Here is a 12,346-nt window from a genome sequence, read left to right as displayed (position 1 = left end):
TTCACAGTCCAACCCTCACATCCATACATGACCACAGGAAAAACCATAGCCTTGACTAGACGGACCTTTGTTGGCAAAGTAATGTCTCTGCTTTTCAACATGCTATCTAGGTTGGTCATAATTTTTCTTCCAAGGAGTAAGCGTCTTTTAATTTCATGGCTGCAGTCACCATCTGCAGTGATTTTGGAGCCCCCAAAAATAAAGTCTGACACTGTTTCCACTGTTTCCCCATCTATTTCCCATGAAGTAATGGGACCAGATGCCATGATCTTCGTTTTCTGAATGTTGAGCTTTAAGCCAACTTTTCCACTCTCCACTTTCACTTTCATCCATATGGTTTTTATTTTTTGTTACTGCATGTGATACAATCAATGTATCATACTGATTGATTTAAGGATACTGACAAGCCCTTGCATCCCTGGAATAAATTCTTTTCCCACTTGATCATGATGTATGATCCTTTCAATGTGTTGCTGCAGTTTGACAGTATTTTGTTGAGGATTTTTGCATCTATGTTCATCGGTGGTATTGCTTGTAATTTTCTTTTTTGTGATATCTTTGTCAGTTGGTATCAGGGTGAAGCTGGCCTCACAGAATGAGTTCAAAAGTATTTCTTCCTCTGCAATTTTTCGGGATAGTTTCAAAAGGATAGGTGCTACCTCTCCTTTCTAAATGTTTGGTAGAATTCACTTGTGATGCCATCTGATCCTGGAATTTTGTTTGGTAGAAGTTTTAAAATTACTGATTCAATTTCATTTATTGTGATTATCTTCTGTTTCTTCTTGGTTCAGTATTGGGATATTGTGCCTTTCTAAAAATTTGTCCATTTCTTGGAGATGGCCTATTTGTATATAGTTGCTTATAGTAGTTTCTTATGATACTTTGTATTTCTGCGGTGTTGGTTGTAACTTCTCCTTTCTCACTTAAGATTTTGTTCATTTGGGCCCTCTCCTTTTTATTTCTTGATGAATCTGGCAAAGAACTAGTTTTTAATTAAAAATTAAAATTTTTAATTTTAATTTAATTTAAAATTTAAATTTTAATTTAATTGATCTTTTCTATTTTCAGTTTCATTTATTTCAGTTCTGATCTTTATGATTTCTCTGCTTCTACTAACTTTGGGTTTTGTTTGTTCTTCTTTATCTAGCTGGTTTAGATGTTAAGGTGAGGTGGTTTATTTGAGATTTTTCTTATTTCCTGAGGTAAGCTCATGCTGCTATAAATTTCCATCTTAGAAATGTTTTTGCTGCATCCCATAGCTTTCAAACTATCATGTTTTCATTTTCATTTGTCTGTAGGTATTTTTTGACTTCCTATTCAATTTCTTCAGTGATCCATTGGGTTCTTTAGTAGCATATTTAGCTACCACATATTTGTGTGCGTGTTTTGCAGTTTTCCCCTTGTAGTCGATTTCTGGTTTCACAGCGTTGTGGTCAGAAAAGATGCATGATATGATTTCATGTCATATTTTGTTAAATTTACTGAGGCTTGTTTTGTGGCCTAGCATGTAATCTATCCTAGAGAATGTTCCATGTGAACTTGAAAAGAATGTGTATCCTGCTGCATTTGGATAGAATGCTTTCTATATGTCAATTATAACACTAAAGATAGCCATCAAATCACAAGCTGCTGCTGCTGCTAAGTCGTTTCAGTTGTGTCCTAGTCTGTCAACCCCATAGATGGCAACCCACCAGGCTCCTCCATCCCTGGGATTCTCCAGGCAAGAATACTGGAGTGGGTTGCCATTTCCTTCTCCAATGCATGCATGCATGCTAAGTTGGCTTCAGTCGTGTCTGACTCTGTGCAACCCCATGGACAGCAGCCTACCAGGCTCCTCTGTCCACAAGATTCTCCAGTCAAGAATACTGGAGTGGGTTGCATTTCCTTTTCCATCAAATCATAAGAGAAGAGAACAAAAGAAGGGGAAAAAATACCTACAAAAATAAATCCAAAACAAAAATTAACAAAATGGCAATAAGAACATATATATTGATAACTGCCTTAAATGTAAATGGACTAAATACTCCAACTAAAAGACACACAGAGGCTGAATGTATACAAAAACAAGACTCATACATACGTTGTCTACAAGAGACTCATTTCAGAACTAAAGACACACAGAGTGAAAGTGAGGGGTTGAAAAAAGGTATTCTATGAAATTAGAAATTAAAAGAAAGCCAGAGTAACAATACTTAGACAAAACTGACTTTAAAATAATGACTGTTAGAACTCCCCTGGTGGTGTAGTGGTAAAGACCTGCCAATGCAGGAGACATGGGTTCAATACCTGGTCTGGGAAGATTCCACAGGCCGTGGGGCAACTAAGCCTATGAGCCACAACTACTGAGCCCATGTATCCTAGAGCCTCTGCTCTGCAACAACAGAAACCGCTGCAAGGAGAAGCCCACAAACTGCAACTAAAGCCCATGCACAGCAACAAAGACCCGGCACAACCAAAAATACATAAATAAAATAAAAACTTCTTAAAAGGAAAGTTACAAGAGACAAAGGGCACTATGTAATCATCAAGGGATCAATCCAAGAAGACGTAACAATTGCAAAGTCTTACCCAATAGTATGGTTTTAGACCATGGTACATGTATTATTTTATTTTAACACAACTCTTTGAAGACAGGTACTATACCTAACCTTTCTGTTTTAACATCAACATGCATATAACAAGTAACCTGTTGATCACGGACTGCCTAACTACCTCAACCAGCCAGTATCTTATTACTACTGGGTATCTGACAGCTTAATGCCTCTGATTTAGCATCTGGAAACAATGACAGATAGTATACAGAGAATTTTAGACACAGCCTCAATCACACCTGTTAGTATTCACTGGGACATGAATCCACCTTTTTAATTTTCCAATAAAGTTTCAGGAAACTGGGGACTCCCCTGGCAGTCCAGTGGTTGACACACTGTGTTTTCACTGCAGGGGGCATAGGTGTGATCTTCAGCTGGTTAACTAGGATATTGCATGCTGTGCATTGTGGTCAAAAAAGAAAAGTAAGTTTTAGGAAACTTATGTGAAATATGATTTATAGGGAGCTATATAATCAGCATGACTAACAGGAAAAAAGAAATTTCTATTAGTTTTACTTGAGGAGAAAAAAAATTCCACAGATTGAAGTTTAATTTTGAAGCTCTGTTCTTTATAAAAATTTAAATACTTGTTAACTTTTAATTGCTCAATGTTTCAAATAGGTTTCTTTGGTATTTGTAAATGTTTAGCTTATAGTGCTTGTACATATATTTCTAAACTATCAGTGTTACAATTTACTTACATCAGCACTAGTAAATATTACTAGTATGTATTTGAGGAAGCTTTTCTTTCCATATATTCAGCTGTTGCTTTTTACTTAAAATAAGCAATGGAAAAGATTGATCAAGAGATAAAAGTAGCAGACATGAAACTCATACCACATGTGATTTGACAAATGGGGGTGAGCCAGCTGCTACAAGCAGCTCATGGAAGCGGTGTATATTTTATAAATATCTTAATTAAAGTATATGATTTCAAAGATACAATGCAGTTCCTCATATATCATACTAGTCAACAGCTGAATTAACATTTTAAGAAGTACTAAGCTGTGTCATTTAAACACAAATCTTATAACTGAGTCCTCCCATATCAATTTATATTTGCAAAGAATTATTAGGTCCCAGTATCCTAACAAAAACGGAAAAACAAAGTCACACTATTTTCATTTAGTTCAAATTACAAAAGTGTATCATTTGTTCAAGAAAATCTTAGAATGGTTTAGTACGTCTCTAAAACATTAGCTACTCTCTTGACGACTACATCAAACACATGTCAATTATTTTAATAACCATAGTTTTCACTATTTAATTCCAAATTTACATCAATATTTAGGTAATAAAATTTACAAAAAATTACTTTAAATAATTTGACCAATATAATTTCTAGTTCTGAAAAAGTTTAAAGCAAACTTTTGCTATATCATATTTTGAAGATTTATAGAATGAAGTCATTACACATATTAATCTAACTACATTCTGATTGAGCAGAAATTATTAAATTATTAGACTAAGGCAACAGTAACATGGCCCTGAATCAATACTATCCGACATTCTTAAAAACCTAACAGGTTAAGATGTTTCAATTGCTATCCAGTCACCTTTAAAAACTAATTTTTTAAAACGCTCATAAATAACAAAGTCATGTAGTATTTGAATGTGTAAAACTTAATTAGAAGGGTACTAAATAATTTTCTATTGATCTGTTTTGCTGTTAATTGGCTTTGAAAGTGCAAATCAAAGAAAGCAAAACTATACTAGGTTAAATCACCAAAAACTTTAAAACATGGAGAAAAAATTTTGCTTTTCTTTAAAACACTTAAATGGTTATGAAAGCAAGCCAATATAAATTATGATCTCAGAATTGATGAAGACTAAGGAATTTTACCTAGTTAGTAGTATTCAGTTCAGTTCAGTCGCTCAGTCGTGTCCGACTCTTTGCGACCCCATGAATTGCAGCATGCCAGGCCTCCCTGTCCATCACCAACTCCTGGAATTCATCCAAACCCATGTCCATCGAGTAGGTGATGCCATTCAGCCATCTCATCCTCTGTCGTCCCCTTTTCCTCCTGCCCCTAATCCCTCCCAGGATCAGAGTCTTTTCCAATGAGTCAACTCTTCACATGAGGTGGCCAAAGTATTGGAGTTTCAGCTTTAGCATCAGTCCTTCCAATGAACACCCAGGACTGATCTCTTTCAGAATGGACTGGTTGGATCTCCTTGCAGTCCAAGGGACTCTCTAGAGTATTCTCCAACACCACAGTTCAAAAGCATCAATTCTTCGGCGCTCAGCCTTCTTCACAGTCCAACTCTCACATCCATACATGACCACAGGAAAAACCATAGCCTCGACTAGACGGACCTTTGTTGGCAAAGTACAGAAGAATGTTCATTCAATAAAATCATTTGTGTGTCTATTTGTAAGAAAATCCCACTCCCTTTATTCTCCATATAGTAATTTTATGACTGACTATAGCATAATAGGTTGATCTTAGGCACAGGATAATATACACATTATGTATGTATTTGAGCATGTGTTCATCAGTATGTATAATTACTAGCTTTACTTACCTTTGTTTCTATTCACCATTAAGTAATGTTTTTCTCTACTTCCAGCATTAAGTGACTTTCCTCCACGATAATGTAATGATTACTTTTTAAATAAGAATATAGAATCTGGGGTTTCCCTAGTGGCTCAGTGGTAAAGAAACCGCCTGTCAATGCAGGAGACACAGGTTCGATCTCTGATTCAGGAAAATCCCACATGCTGCAGAGCAACTAAGCCCATGAGCCACAATTACTGAGCCTGTGCTCCAGAGTCCAGGAGCTGCAACTATTGAGCCCACATGCCGCAACTACTGAGAGCCCAGGCTCTGCAACAGGACAGGCCACTGCAACGAGGAGCCTGTGCACTGCAACTAGAGAGCAGCCCCTGCTAGCCCCAACTAGGAGAAAACCTATGCAGCACCAAAAAGCCAGCACAGCCAAAAACTAAAATAAAATAAATCATATATATATATAAATACAGAATCTGAAGAGCAATTATTTAGGTAGAAGAGAAATTATTCAGTTAGAAGCAACTTATTAGATGGACTATGTAGAAGATGTTTTAAGAGTCAGGTTATTCGGAATTGATTTGGATGGGGTTGAATCTTTAAAATCTTGGTTCTATACAGACTTAACATTATAGTATTGATCAATGTTATGCCAATTTCATAAATAATGGCTGAACTATTATTTATTCTGAAAATTAAGAACTGATGGTTAAAGGAAATATGCTATAGCAGACGTTGAAATTTTGTTTTGGAAAACAATCATTTAAATTAACTTATGTTTCTTTTCAAAGTACAGAAGTTATACTCTTTTTCCTTATAAGTCTTCTTCCTAAAATAAAAATTTTTATCAAGTATGTAATGATTAGGAATGGTCAAAGAAAACAGAATCCTATATTAAGAATGCTTCAAAAGTAAGTCTCAAACATTCCTTTTTTTCCAATTTCCTCAAAGAAATTAATAGTAACTATTTTTAATGTATAGCTTTAATACACATGAAAGTTCTTCAGTTATCTTCAAGCTTTCCCAGCATATAGAAAGTAGGAAACAATATACCAAGTATCAGTATGTAGATTATGAACCCATTTGCATTAAAAATATGCATACATATAGAAGAAAATACAGTGTCCTCATCCTCCCTAGGTGGATGAGACTATGGGTGTTTAATTTTCTTATTTTTCTTATTCCATTTTCAAAAATAAGGATGCTGCTGCTGCTGCTAAGTCGCTTTAGTCGTGTCCGACTCTGTGCAACCCCACAGACGGCAGCCCACTAGGCTCCCCCGTCCCTGGGATTCTCCAGGCAAGAACACTGGAGTGGGTTGCCATTTCCTTCTCCAATGCATGAAAGTGAAAAGTGAAAGTGAAGTCGCTCAGTCATGTCTAACTCTCAGTGACCACATAGACAGCAGCCCACCAGGCTCCCCCGTCCCTGGGATTCTCCAGGCAAGAACACTGGGGTGGGTTGCCATTTCCTTCTCCAATGCATGAAAGTGAAAAGTGAAAGTGAAGTCGCTCAGTCATGTCTGACTCTCAGTGACCCCATGGACTTCAGCCTACCAGGCTCCTCCATCCATGGGACTCTCCAGGTAAGAGTACTGGAGTGGGGTGCCATTGCCTTCTCCGAAATAAGGATGAACGACTCTTAATTTAAAAAAGGAATTCATTTAAAAAAAAGGCAAAACAAAACACTATCTCGCATGACTCTCAATTGTTTTAAGATAAAAGCAGAGGAGAAACACAAACTTCAATATCAAGAAAATTTATGTATTTTACACATTACATGAAAATACCTTAATTTTGAACTTCATAGATGGTCCTCACTTGCACAGATCTTGTGTGGAATGTAGAAACCATACAATAGAAAAACAAATGTACATCTTATGAGAATCAGACAGTTTAGCTAAGGTTTTTATTTCCTTGCAGCATGAACATTTACAAACCAATTTCATAAAACAAAAAAGTGATAGAAGAAAACTGGATACTTTTATTGCAGAACTACTCATTTTTAGTTGCAATGCTATCTCAAAATAGCTCTGGATTACTAAATTACTTTCTCACCCAGCTTATGCCCCAATATGCTACACTCTTGCATTTTTATTCCTAAGAATTAAATGTCTATTACTGGTAAGGCTGGGTAAATGCTAAGTCCTGAGAATGTGACAGAGAGCACAGACCCTGGTCTCATACAGCTATTAATCTATCTGGGATGACAGATAATAAGCAATTGCAAAGCACTACATGCTCTTAAAAACAGAGTGGAGATGAAAATGTGGACAGAGCCTCTAACAGCAGAAGAGGCTTCAGAGAATGCTTCCCAGATGTATTGTGTTTACACTGAGGCCTGAAGGCTAAGGAAGTGATAAATGGGTGAACTTCAGGAGAAGAGTGTTCTGATAAACATTTGCACAGAAAGACTAATGTTTTCCAGAAACTGAAACAAGTTCTTTCTAGCTGGAGCATTGGGAGGGGCAGAGAGGAGGTGGTACTATTGAGAGAATCCAGTCTGGAGGCTGCTGGAATAATGTAGAGTAAAAGTGAAAGTCGCTCAGTCGTGTCTGACTCTTTGTGACCCCGTGGACTATACAATCCATGGAATCCTCCAGGCTAGAATACTGTAGTGGGTAGCCTTTCCCTTCTCCTGGGGATCTTTTCAACCCAGGGATCAAACCCAGGTCTCCCGCATTGCAGGCGGTAATGGCAGAAGTGAAGAAATGTAGCAAGATTAGAGAAATTTAGGGGGTTGCACCAACATGATTTGATGAGTGATTTGGAGATGACTCATGAGTTTGTGGCTTGATAACTACTGATATGAAGAATATTCAATGAGAATGGAAATCCAGGACCCTTGGTGGTAGTGGTGGGGCGGGGACTGGATGACAGTTTGGTGGAAAGGAGTGGAGGGAGGTGGGAGAGTGAGGTCAATTATGGATAATATTTTATTTAGGATGTCTAAATGATATCCGGATGAATGTTTCCGGTAGGCAATTGGATATACATAATGGATGAGCTAAGATTTGGGTTTAGAGCAAGATATTGATTTGAGAATGATAAACATACAGTTCAATGTTTTCTCAACCTTTTAAAAAATCCATGCCTATTTGATCAGTCAGAAAATAACCTCCCTCCCACCCCCAAATGAGAACAGTTAATGTTGACAGTAAGGATGCCATGTAGAGTGAGAAAAGAGTTTAACACAGAACCCTGAAAATACCAATGTCTAAGAGAGAGGCAGGGAGGTCTCTAAAAGAAGACACTGAGAAGTGAACTGATTTCTTCCTTCACTATTTCTTCTCCTCTAAGGGAAAAAGAAACTGAATGGCTAAGGGGAAAAAATAAGCATCTTCAAAATCCTCTTGTAAGCTTTAGAATCTGCCTAAAAAGAAGTGTTAACTTGCATTTCTCTTGCTGTTGTTGAGGCTAGGCTACTGTGGTACAGATAGGAAACAGTGAATGCACTGCAGGGCAAGTGGGAGCTGAGGTGGGTCCTCTTTCACCTCTTCAAATAACTTACACAAAGGTCTAATGAAGTTTTTTGCAATTTTTCTTTTTTCTCTTCCCCCTTTACTTTCTTTCTCAAATGAAAGTAGAAAAGTAAATGGACACAAACTCTGCTTCTGATTTTTGGAAAGTGAAGACTAATTCCCATCCAGGCCCCAAATTGCAAGTTTGCTTGATAAGTGCAATACAGTAATTCTAGAAGCAAGTAACTCTAGAAATTTGGTGTATTTCATGACTCCCACAACTTTCTTACCCTAGAAAATATCTGGATCAACTCTTCTTAGCTTCGTATAAATTCATAGTGTCACAATGGTCTTGACCAGGTCTAGGATATTGAAAAAATGAAATCCTGGTTTAAATCTGAATGAAAATACAGAATACTGTAAAGCACAGAACTTGAAGAGTAGTTCAAGCATGTTTGGGGGCTGACTGCTTATCTAGACTCAGAGTATCTCCCAACATAAAACTTATAGTTCAGAGAATAGTAACTCTTCATATCAAAGAATATATAATAAGCATTGCTATAAAAAATACTGGCAGCTGTGGGGCTGCCCTTTCACAGAACTACTGATACTTAGTAACAATGTCTTTTCATGTTTTATGAGTAGAGTCTATAGAACAAAATACTGTGCTATACACAGTTTCATCTGTACTTGTACTTAATTTTTAGTAAACTTTGATTTTAGCATTTATTGTCAAGTCAATGATCTGACTCAGAGAAAATTATGATGACTACCATAATTTTAAATATTATATTAAGTAGAGTTTTGGAAAATGCACTCAGTATACTGAATATATGATATGCAGTATTTATTCTTATTGTTATCCTTGGTACTATTACTGAATCAATCAAGCCATATTACACATTAGAACCATAGAGTGTTTAAGGATGAACTTTTTATTCTATATGCCCGTTACAGAATTTAAAAAGGAGGGGGAATAGTCACAAAGTTCTATGACAATTTCCATAGCTAGAAGAATTAAGAATTAAGGGTTAAAGAATAACACAGAAGTCAATACCTACCAAAATGTCCAGCAATACTATTTTCATCTGAAATAATTTAGAAAATAAAAGTCTGTGTTGAAAGATAAGTAGTGCATCCAAATAGATCACTCCAGTTAAGTCAACTGTTTGTGATTCTATTTTTTTTCTTTAAATCAAAAAAGCCAACTGACGTTACCATTTTGTTCTTAAATAGGAAGAAAAAAATAACTGGGAATGACTACCAAAATGTTAACTAAAATTTTGTTTTATCAAACTCCTTAAGTAACTAAATAAACATTTAAATATAATTTCTATTATCAGCATTTAACAGCTAATAATCATTACTCAAATTAGATTCCATTGATATTAATTATATCAACAACTTGTCAAATATAGAAATGGTCTAAGTTTGAGAAAATTATTTCAAAGTCCAAATATACAGCTTTGAAGCCACACAACCATTTTTAAGGTTAGGACAAGACACATACCAAGTATGTTTAGGGGCATTAGGATTTAATTCCTCAGGGGCCCTTAAAATTCAGTGCTGATATTAATGATTCAAAGTGGGTACAGATATTTATTTCTAAATTCTTGTACCTCAAGATTCATGTAAATAATGTATGCCAATTACCTTTGAAATTATTGCCAAAGGATGTTTTTAAAACCATTGCATAATGCTTGCTTCCTAACTTCTTTTCTCTGAACACTCATTATAACATCATTTACTTTATCTCTATAATTTGCTTTATAATCAAGCAAATTACTTGATTATAACCCTCTACCATCTTAAAAAAACTGAGTAAGGTACAAGAGATAGAAAGGCATAGAGACCTTGGGTAGTCCTTCAGTTATATTGCTTAGCAGCACAGCAACAAGAGAGTGATGACAGACAGCAATTGTTTTAATCTAGGTCAATACAACAGCCAAAATACTTTGTAAACACTTTCTTTGGCTCTTTCTGGAGATCAACACTGTTCTGATTAAACAGCATGAGAAGGACTCGATAGCAAAGTAAGGGTTCAACAATAGGTACTTATCTTTTATCCAAGAGTCTTAAAATCACCTAACACTAATCATAACCCAGTAACTGAGAGAGGTAGGTACTAAGGTAAACTGCAAAGGCCAAGAACAGAAATTGGGAGTGTGGGCCACTGAATGATATTTATAAGCTAAAGACTGCTGCCTTATATAGCTCTGAATGTAAAAATGAAGTATTATCTACTATCTTTTAAGAAACTCAAACTCAGCAAAACAGGGGAATACTTTTTCTTACTATGTTTCATTTATATTTGTACCAACATGTTAACAAGATAATACCTTTTCTTACTGTTTCATTTGTTATTTGTACCTAATTTTTACTGAAAGTTTGATTAATTCAAGTTTGGTTTTCAGAAGACACTGTTTAGCCATTGATCGTAAACAGAGAAAACTAGTGACACAGAATTTTAGACATTACATTATTTTAAATATTAGATTAAAAGTCTATAGTCTTCCATGTGCCAATTATTTGAATTATCTTTCCATTGAAGGGTTTGTGTTATGCTGTACACACCATCTTCCTTGTGACCTCGAGTTGAATTTGTGAGATGTATGCTTAAGGTGCAATCTGTAGCCATGAATAGTTCTGTGTATGTGTGTAAAATTAACAAACACTTAAAAGGACTGAAATCCGTCTTTAGCCTCATTAGCACCATGTACCAACTGTATTAACTGGTTGAAACTGTTAGATAAGAGAGTGAAAACTAAAGGAACGGGAACAAAGAAAGGTTATATTTCATCATCTTAAGGTTTCACAGAGATGATGCAGGTTTACAATTCAAATTTCCACCCCCTGAAAAATGACTTCTTAAATAACTCAACTCTCAAAACTCAGAAATGCAGTAACCTGAAATTATTCTAATCTAAAACCTTTAGAGAATAATCAGTTACTACAACTGATGTTCACTGTGAAGAATACATAGCTATATAAAATATAGCTACACAAAAAAGAACTCACAGAAAAAACATTTAAAGCAAGAAGATGTGTGTTTCAGATTCACATTAGTAGTGGCTAATTGGGTAAATGCTAAAGATTACATTCAAGTGCTTAAAAGGATTACTGCACAGAAATTCAATTACTAAAAGTCTTTGTTCAGATGCCTCTCAGGCTGATTAAAGATGAGACGATATGCGAACCGAACCACCAACAGTGGTATTTAAACCCCAATTACTTTCAAGGTAATGTATACAGTTCTTAAGACATTCCAGAAGTGGGTTCTTTGATACTAAAAATGGTATTAAAATAAAAGAGAGACCTCATACAGTCTGCTGGTATTTCATACCAACCTTTGGAGGAGGTAGTAAAGTGTTGGAATTTAAAATACAAGGTCAGCACTAAGTGTAAACATTTCTAAAGCATTGTATGTAATTCTTTAAACATATGTAGTGAAAAAAAGTATAATTCATATAAAATCAGAACTTAAAAAAGCAAAAAATAGAAATATTTAGTCAATTTACTCAAATGAAGAAAACTTAAATGATACAGAACTGAATATATCAGAAATCTATATACAATAAAAAGTGAATATAAATTAGTCAATTCCATAGACATTTCCAGTTAAGCATTCATACAAATACAGATTTGCCTTTTTCTTATATATAGGAGTAACACATACATACATACATGATATGATTCTGGCAAAAAAAAAAAAAAAATCAGAGATACTAAAAATATTCTCAAGTTTTAAGAATGGTGTAGAATAAGTTTTAACAACATTCTACATG

The 12,346-nt window shown here is 35.4% G+C and overlaps 1 long non-coding RNA gene across 1 annotated transcript; it reads right to left on the bottom strand.

The window, feature by feature from the left end:
• Positions 1-4,881: 4,881 nt before the first annotated feature.
• LOC104991618 lies at positions 4,882-12,340 on the bottom strand. Its single transcript, XR_825625.1, has 3 exons — positions 8,852-12,340; positions 6,891-6,931; positions 4,882-4,908 (listed from the first exon to the last, which is right to left on the bottom strand). It is a non-coding gene; the product is annotated as an uncharacterized LOC104991618 (long non-coding RNA).
• Between the last annotated feature and the right edge of the window lie 6 nt (positions 12,341-12,346).

This window comes from Bison bison, unplaced genomic scaffold (genome assembly GCF_000754665.1).
Source record: "Bison bison bison isolate TAMUID 2011002044 unplaced genomic scaffold, Bison_UMD1.0 scf7180017864197, whole genome shotgun sequence".
Taxonomy (NCBI): Eukaryota; Metazoa; Chordata; class Mammalia; order Artiodactyla; family Bovidae; genus Bison; species Bison bison.
The sequence above is the reverse complement of the archived record's forward strand: the minus strand, read 5'-3'. Positions and strand labels throughout refer to the sequence as shown.